The following is an 8,566-nucleotide window of genomic DNA, read 5'->3' as shown; positions in this document are numbered from 1 at the left end:
CCGCAATGCTCACTGTTCATCCCAGAGGCAGCATCGATCATCTTCAGTTAGCAGCAGTAGCGAAGGAATCGCTCCATCGAGTTCAGTTAACAGCCATCGATCGATCGCTCGGGTTCAGTAACGCGTAGCCTGCAGTGCAATTGCTCGGGTTCAGTTAGAGCCCAACGCCTCGCTCGGGTTCAGTTAGAGCCAACGCCTCGCATGTGTACAAGAGAAACGCGCATCACTCCACCCCGACCTCCCATCGTAACTGGCAACTCCCCGAAATTTTCCTCCCCCTCGCTTCTACCACGGTTTTTTTCGTCATGGACGGCCCAAAGAATGTCATGCAACTGCGTCTCCGGCCCGCCCAGGACAAAAAGCCCATTTTCTGTCATGATATTTTGTCATAGAAGTAGGAGCCCACCACATCTATGATGATACCGGGTTTTGTCACAATTATCGTCATAGAAGTGCCATATGTATGACAAAAAAAAATTTCATTCGGCCCAAAATGTCACGGATCTGTCTTTTTTTGTAGTGCAACACCTTGATTCTCCCCGTGCCTTCCTTGCTTGCGTACAATTTCCTCAAATTGCTTACTTCCGGCAAGGCTTTTGTAAACACCTTTCTCTATAATTCCCTTCAATAAGCTATTTTCTTGCTAAAGTGTAAGTTGGCTAAGAGAATCATTAGTGGAATCAAGAGAACTACTCGAAGCAATAATATTGGATTGAGCATGATTATTGTTACTACTAGAAGAAGAATCTTTGTTGTTCTTGTTGCTATATTTTACTTGTGGCACGTAAGTAGACAAGAGTAAACGCTTGGCAATGTAAGACGAACTTTTCTTCCAAAGAGCATCATTGATGGCCTTTAAGAACCCATGCTCTTGCTCAAGATTGAGCTTTTCAAAGTGTAACTTCTCATGAGTTTTCATAAGTTCTCGATGATCTTCTAAAGTAGTTTCATGAGCTAACTTAAGAGTGTTTAGTTCTTTAGTTAAACGCTCAATCTCCTCCTTATCATTGTCATTGTTTTATCTTGATTAACATGATTAATTGACGTTTCATCATAGTATTCATCACTAGAGTTGTCAACAAGTAAATCATCATCACCTAGCAAGTCATCTTCATCACTATTGAAATCAACATACTCGGGGTGTGTTACCTTGGGGCCTTTAGCCATGAAGCATCTCCCAATTCCTTCATTTGGTGAATCAAATATGTTATAGGAGTTGGTTGACACAAGTGCTAGACTGGAAGCACCTTCATCTTGAGTATATTCGGAGTCAGAGTGATAACTTCTCTCGGAGTGGTGGTCGGAGTCGGAGCCAGATACCCATTCACCAACATGAGCTAGATGTCTTCTTTTTGTTAGCTCCTTGATGACTTGTCCTTCCTTTCCGAATCCTTGCTTCTTCAAGAGGTTCTTCGTTCATAGCGATCATATCTACTCCTTCTCTCTCTTGGAGGTGATTCTTCCCTTTTGGTTCTTATTTTAGGTGAGTCTTATATTCTTTTGTAGGTAGCCGTACACTCATTGGAGTAGTGTCCGGGTCTTCCAAAATTGTAGCAGTTTCGCTCATGACTAGAAAATCTTATGCCATTGTAGGACCTTGACTTGGAACTTCTTTCCTTGCTTCTACTCTTGTAGAATTTGTTGAAGTTCTTCACCATGAAGCTCAGTTCTTCATTGAAGGCTTGTTTCTCATTTTATGATGTAGGAGCATCACATGAGGCTTAGTAAGCACCACTAGACTTGTTGTGAAGCTCTTCTTTGTCCTTGAGTGACATCTCATGAGCAGCAATTCTTCCAATGACTTCGGTTGGTTTGAGATCTTTGTAATTTGGCATCATTTTGATCAATGTGCACACGGTATCATATTTTCCATCCAAGCTCTCAAGATCTTCTTGATGATGAATTTGTCGGTCATCTCTTGACTTCCTAAGCCGGCAATCCCATTTGTGATGAGAGCAAGCCTAGAGTACATTTCGGCGACACCTTCACCATCCTTCATTTTGAACTTGTCAAGTTGACCTTGAAGCACATCCAACTTGGATTCCTTGACATAGTCGGTACCTTCGTGCATATCAATCAAAGTATCCCAAATTTCCTTTGCATTCTCAAGACGACTGATTTTGTTGAATTCTTCGGGGCACAATCCATTGAAGAGGATATCGCAAGCTTGAGCATTGTATTGCAACATCTTCAATTCATCAGCGGTAGCTTCACGGTTTGGTTCTCTCCCATCAATGAATTCACCTTACATGCCAATACACACAATAGACCAAACGGCAGGGTTATGTCCAAGAATATGAATTTTCATCTTATGTTTCCAACTAGCAAAATTAGTACCATCAAAGTAAGGACCTCTACGGTGGTAATTTCCCTTGCTAGACGCCATACTCTCCTAGGTTGTGAAACAAAGGCTATGATCACCAAAGCTACGGAAATCAAGGAAAATGAGACCAAAGCTCTGATACCACTTGTAGGATCGGATGTATGTCTAGAGGGGGGGGGTGATTAGACTACTTGACCAAATAAAAACTTAACCTTTTCCCAATTTTAGTTCTTGGCAGATTTTAGCAACTTACCACAAGTCAAGCAATCTCAATACAATTCAAGCAAGCATGCAAAGAGTATATGGGCAGCGGAAAGTAAAGCATGCAACTTGCAAGAAAGTAAATGGGAGGAGTTTGGAGGGAGAAAATGCAATGTTGACACGGAGATTTTTGGCGTGGTTCCGATAGGTGGTGCTATCATACATACACATTGATGGAGACTTCAACCCACGAAGGGTAACGGCTGCGTGAGTCCACGGAGGGCTCCAACCACGAAGGGTCCACGAAGAAGCAACCCTTTCTATTCCATCATGGCCATCGCCCACGAAGGACTTGCCTCACTAGGGTAGATCTTCACTAAGTAGGCGATCACCTTGCCCTTACAAACTCCTTGGTTCAACTCCACAATCTTGACGGAGGCTCCCAAGTGACACCTAACCAATCTAGGAGACACCACTCTCCAAAAGGTAATAGATGGTGTGTTGTTGATGAACTCCTTGCTCTTGTGCTTCAAATGATAGTCTCCCCAACACTAAACTCTCTCTCATAGATTTGGCTATGGTGGAAAGATGATTTGAGTGGAAATCAACATAGGGAAGGCTAGAGATCAAGATTCATATAGTAGGATTGGTATATCTTGGTCTCAACACATGAGTAGGTGGTTCTCTCTCAGAAAATGAGTAATGGAAGTATAGGTACGTTCTGATGGCTCTCTCCACGAATGAAGAGTGGGTGGAGGGGTATATATAGCCTCCACACAAAATCTAACCGTTACACACAGATTCCCAAAGTCGGTGGGACCGAATCAGCAAACTCGGTCAGACCGATCCAGGTAAAAATGTGAATGTTAGGATTTTTGATGGGACCGATACAGTCATCTCAGTGAGACCGATGTGCTAGGGTTAGGGCATAACATAATCTCGGTGGGACTGACTTCAGTAATAGGTACACAGAGAGTTGGTCAGGCAAACTCGGTGGGACCGATTCGCTCACTTCGGTGGGACCAAAGTGTTATGAAAAGGAAATATGGAGTTTGCAATGCAGACTCGGTGTGATCGAGTTGCTCATTTCTCCGAGACCAAAATGTTACAAAAAGGAAACACAGAGTTTGCAATCCCATCTCGGTGAGACCAAGATCCCTATCAATGAGACTGAAGTAACTAGGGTTTGTGGCAGTGGCTATGTCAAATGAAACTCGGTGATGTGGGATAGATCAAATAGGTGGGGCCGAATTTGACTTTAGGTTTAGGACATATGTGGAAATTAGAAAGCGGTTGAGGGTTTTAGAGCATATCACTAAGTATTTTGAACAAGTAAGCCTTTAAGCAACACCTCATCCCCTTTTAATAGTATTGGCTTTCCTATGGACTCAATGTGATTTGGGATCACTTAAATGAAAATGTAGAGTCTTGAGCTTGTTTCCAATACATGTCCTTTTCATTTTGAGGGGTGCACATCTCCTGTCCATGCCATGCCAATCATTGAAGTTTCTGAGATGATCATCTTGAAATAGCATTAGTCAATGAACTATATGTTGTTAAGGATTACCAAAACCACCCAGGGATTAGTTGCACTTTCAGCCTCCTTGAGTTACATGGAGAGTACTCGATGTGGGGGTAGGTGGGGTAAAAAATTTATCCCAGTAGGATGGGAGTCCATAGTTTTTATGGCTGAGTCCTGGGCCGACATGGAATCTGACGTGTCGGGCTCTGGATCCAGATTTTTAGCCGGCCATGGTTGCATAGACTCGAGGTCGTGTGCTGAATCAGACTTTGGCTTTAGACTCTCTTTGAAGCAAAGGTCATATTCCGAGCTAGAGGACAGAGCTTGATGATCGGAGATTTGTACTCAATCCGTTCTTGGCACGGGAGGTAGTAAGGGTGAGCCCTTGGCCAAATCTTCAACAATGGCGACTAAGTGGGTGACTGGTGGGATGTAAATTTCGTTGTCGTCGACTTTAAGTCTAATCTGATCGTAAACCGAGGACTGGCCATCTATAATACCCATGGCTTGGATCTGATCTAGTATCCCGTTTAACAATGAGAGATCTATCGGGTCCATGTTTTGGCACTGCTCTGGGTCGATTTGCAACGTTTCTATGCTGGGAGCATTCGAAATCGCCCCAAAGTCATGCTCAGCCGAGGCTGACCTTGGGTCATCGAGCGTATAGATTGGATCTGAGCTCAAGGTCGGATTTGGAGTGGTGACCAACCCAATAACGGGGTAAGCCGTACCCAAAGTTAAAGCCTCAGGGTTTGTAGGTTCCTCGGGTGAAGCCAAGGACCCTGCGAGAATAAGGTCTCCCCGGGAGTCAGTGACAAATTTTAGGTTTCCAAACCTGGTCTCCTGATCAGGGGTGAAGCTACCTACTCGGCCGAGACGGTCAGTCGGATTAGCGTGTAGCATGATGCTGCCAAACGCGAAGAGCTAGTTGGGAATGAAGACGTCCCTATTGCTGATGTCGTTGCTAATGACTAAGCGAGCCATTGATCTTTTGACAATCCTACAGCAGAACTCTCAATGAAAGCACCAATGTGGGTGTCAAAACCGTCGGATCTCTATTAGGGGGTCCCGAGCTTTGGATCTTGGTTCGATGGGTAACAGGGAATGTAGAGATAATGTTTACCCAGGTTTGGGCCCTCTCAAGGAGGTAAAACCCTACGTCCTACTTAGTTCTATTGATGTGTTTGTATGACAATTAGAGAGTTGATCTACCATGAGATAGGATGAACTAAACCCTAGGTGGGTAGGGCGACAATGGTTCCTCCCCTCTACGGGCTAAACCCTCTGGTTTATATAGACACCAGGGGTACCTAGGGTTACATATGGTTGGTCATCATCGGGGGATAAACATGCTGGTTTTGCTAACCAGACTTTGAAGATATGTCAAGTCTTCGTAGGTTTCCATCCGGAGCACTGTAGTCTAGCCTTTCATTGATGGATCGGGAGTGGCCCACCAGTCCGGCCCATGACAGATAGGCTGGCAGCCCGATGACCCCTTAGTCCTGGACACTCATACATCTCTGTCGTATCTACTCACTTTTGCTCTTGTTTTGGACTCTAATTTGCATGATTTGAATGAAACTAACAGGGATTGACGTTGTTTTGAGCAGAACTACCATGGTGTTTTTTTGTGCACAAATAAAAGTTCTCGGAGTTGGACGAAACTTTTTGGAGAATTATTTTGGAATAAAAGAAAAATATCGGAACCAAGACCCACTGGAGGGGGCCCCAGCTGCCCTCTAGGCACCAGGGCACGCCACCCCTCTCTGGCACGCCCTGCTGGGTAGTGGGGCCCATGAGGCTCCGCTGACCCTAATCTCGATCCTATAAATTGCTATTTGCTGAGAAAAGAATAAGAGAAGAAGTTTCATTGCGTTTTACAATACAAAGCCGTTGCCACCTCCCGTTCTTCATCGGGAGACCAAATATGGAGTACGTTCGGGGCTCCGGAGAGGGGGATGTCCCGTCTTCATCATCATCAACCATCCTCCATCACCAATTTCATGATGCTCACCACTGGAAGTGAGTAATATCTTCGTAGGCTCGCTGGATGGTGCTATGTCTTGAGCTTGCATTGGTTTTCCTCGAAGAGGAGAGGGTGATGCAGCAAGTGTAGCGTAAGTATTTCCCTCAGTTTTGAGAACCAAGGTATCAATCCAGTAGGAGGCTCCTCAAAAGTCCCACGCACCTACACAAACAAACTGAGAACTCGCAACCAACGCAATAAAGGGGTTGTCAATCCCTTAACGGCCACTTGCGAAAGTGAGATCTAATAAAGATAGTATGATAAGATAGATATATTTTTGGTATTTTATAATATAGATGCAAAAAGTAAAGATGCAAATAAAAGTAGATTGAAAGCAAATATGATAAGAGATAGACCCGGGGGCCGTAGGTTTCACTAGAGGCTTCTCTCAAGATAGCATAAGTATTACGGTGGGTGAACAAATTACTGTCGAGCAATTGATAGAAAAGCGCATAGTTATGAGATTATCTAAGCATGATCATGTATATAGGCATCATGTCCATAACAAGTAGACCGACTCCTGCCTGCATATACTACTATTACTCCACACATCGACCGACTCTTGCCTGCATCTAGAGTATTAAGTTCATAAGAACGGAGTAATGCGTTAAGCAAGATGACATGATGTAGAGGGATAAACTCATGCAATATGATATAAACCCCATCTTGTTATCCTTGATGGCAACAATACAATGCGTGCCTTGCAACCCTTTTTGTCAATGGGTAAGGACACCGCAAGATTGAACCCAAAGCTAAGCACTTCTCCCATGGCAAGAAAGACCAATCTAGTAGGCCAAACCAAACTGATAATTCGAATAGACTTGCAAAGATAACTCAATCATACATAAAAGAATTCAGAGAAGACTCAAATATTATTCATAGATAAACTTGATCATAAACCCACAATTCATCGGATCTCGACAAACACACCGCAAAAAGAGTTTACATCGAATAGATCTCCACAAGAGAGGGGGAGAACATTGTATTGAGATCCAAAAAGAGAGAAGAAGCCATCTAGATAATAACTATGGACCCGTAGGTCTGTGGTAAACTACTCAAAACTCATCGGAGGGGCAAGGATGTTGATGTAGAAGCCCTCCATGGTCGATTCCCCATCCGGCAGAGTGCCGGCGAAGGCTCCAAGATGGGATCTCGCGGATACAGAAGGTTACGGCGGTGGAAATTGTGTTTCATGGTGCTCCTGGATGTTTTCGGGGTACATAGGTATATACAGGAGGAAGAAGTACGTCGGTGGCCGCCCGAGGGGCCCGCGTGACAGGGGGCGCGCCCTACAGGGGGGGGGCTCCTATCTCGTGGCTTCCTCGACAGCTTCTTGACTTGCACTCCAAGCTCTCCGGATCACGTTCGTTCCAAAAATCACGCTCCTGAAGGTTTCAATCCGTTTGGACTCCGTTTGATAATCCTTTTTCTTTGAAATACTGAAATAGGCAAAAAAAACAATATGGGATGGGCCTCCGGTTAGTAGGTTAGTCCCAAAAATGATAAAAATGTGTAAAATAAAGCCCATAAACATCCAAAAGGGGTAATATAATAGCATGGAACAATAAAAAATTATAGATACGTTTGAGACATATCAAGTATCCCCAAGCTTAATTCCTGCTCGTCCTCGAGTAGGTAAATGATAAAAAAGAGAATTTTTGATGTGGAACGCTACCTAGCATAATTCATAATGTAATTTTCTTTATTGTGGCATGAATGTTCAGATCCAAATGAATACAAAATAAAAGTTCATATTGACATAAGAGAAATAGTAATACTTCAAGCATACTAATCAAAGTAATCATGTCTTCTCAAAATAACATGGCCAATGAAAGTTATCCCTACAAAATCATATAGTCTGGTTGTTGCTCTATCTTCATCACACAAAGTATTTAATCATGCACGACCCCGATGACAAGCCAAGCAATTGTTTCATACTTTAATAATCTCAAACTTTTTCTACTTTCACGCAATACATGAGCGTGAGCCATGGACATAGCACTATATGTGGAATAGAATGGTGGTTGTGGAGAAGACAAAAAAGGAGAAGATAGTCTCACATCAACTTGGCGTATCAACGGGCTATGGAGATGCCCATTAATAGATATCAATGTGAGTGAGTAGGGATTGCCATGCAACAAATGCACTAGAGCTATAAATTTATGAAAGCTCAACAAAAGAAACTAAGTGGGGGTGCATCCAACTCGCTTGCTCACGAAGACCTAGGGCACTTTGAGGAAGCCCATCATTGGAATATACAAGCCAAGTTCCATAATGAAAAATTCCCACTAGTATATGAAAGTGACAACATATGAGACGCTCTATCATGAAGATCATGGTGCTATTTTGAAGCACAAGTGTGGAAAAAGAGATAGTAGCATTGTCCTTTCTCTCTTTTTCTCTCATTTTCTTTTCTTTTCTTTTCTTTTTCTTCCCTTTTTTTCTTTTTCCTTTGGCCTTCTTTTTTTCTTTCTTTTTGGCCTTTCTCTTTTTT

This window comes from Triticum dicoccoides, chromosome 7B (genome assembly GCF_002162155.2).
Source record: "Triticum dicoccoides isolate Atlit2015 ecotype Zavitan chromosome 7B, WEW_v2.0, whole genome shotgun sequence".
Taxonomy (NCBI): Eukaryota; Viridiplantae; Streptophyta; class Magnoliopsida; order Poales; family Poaceae; genus Triticum; species Triticum dicoccoides.
This window is presented reverse-complemented; position numbering follows the sequence as displayed.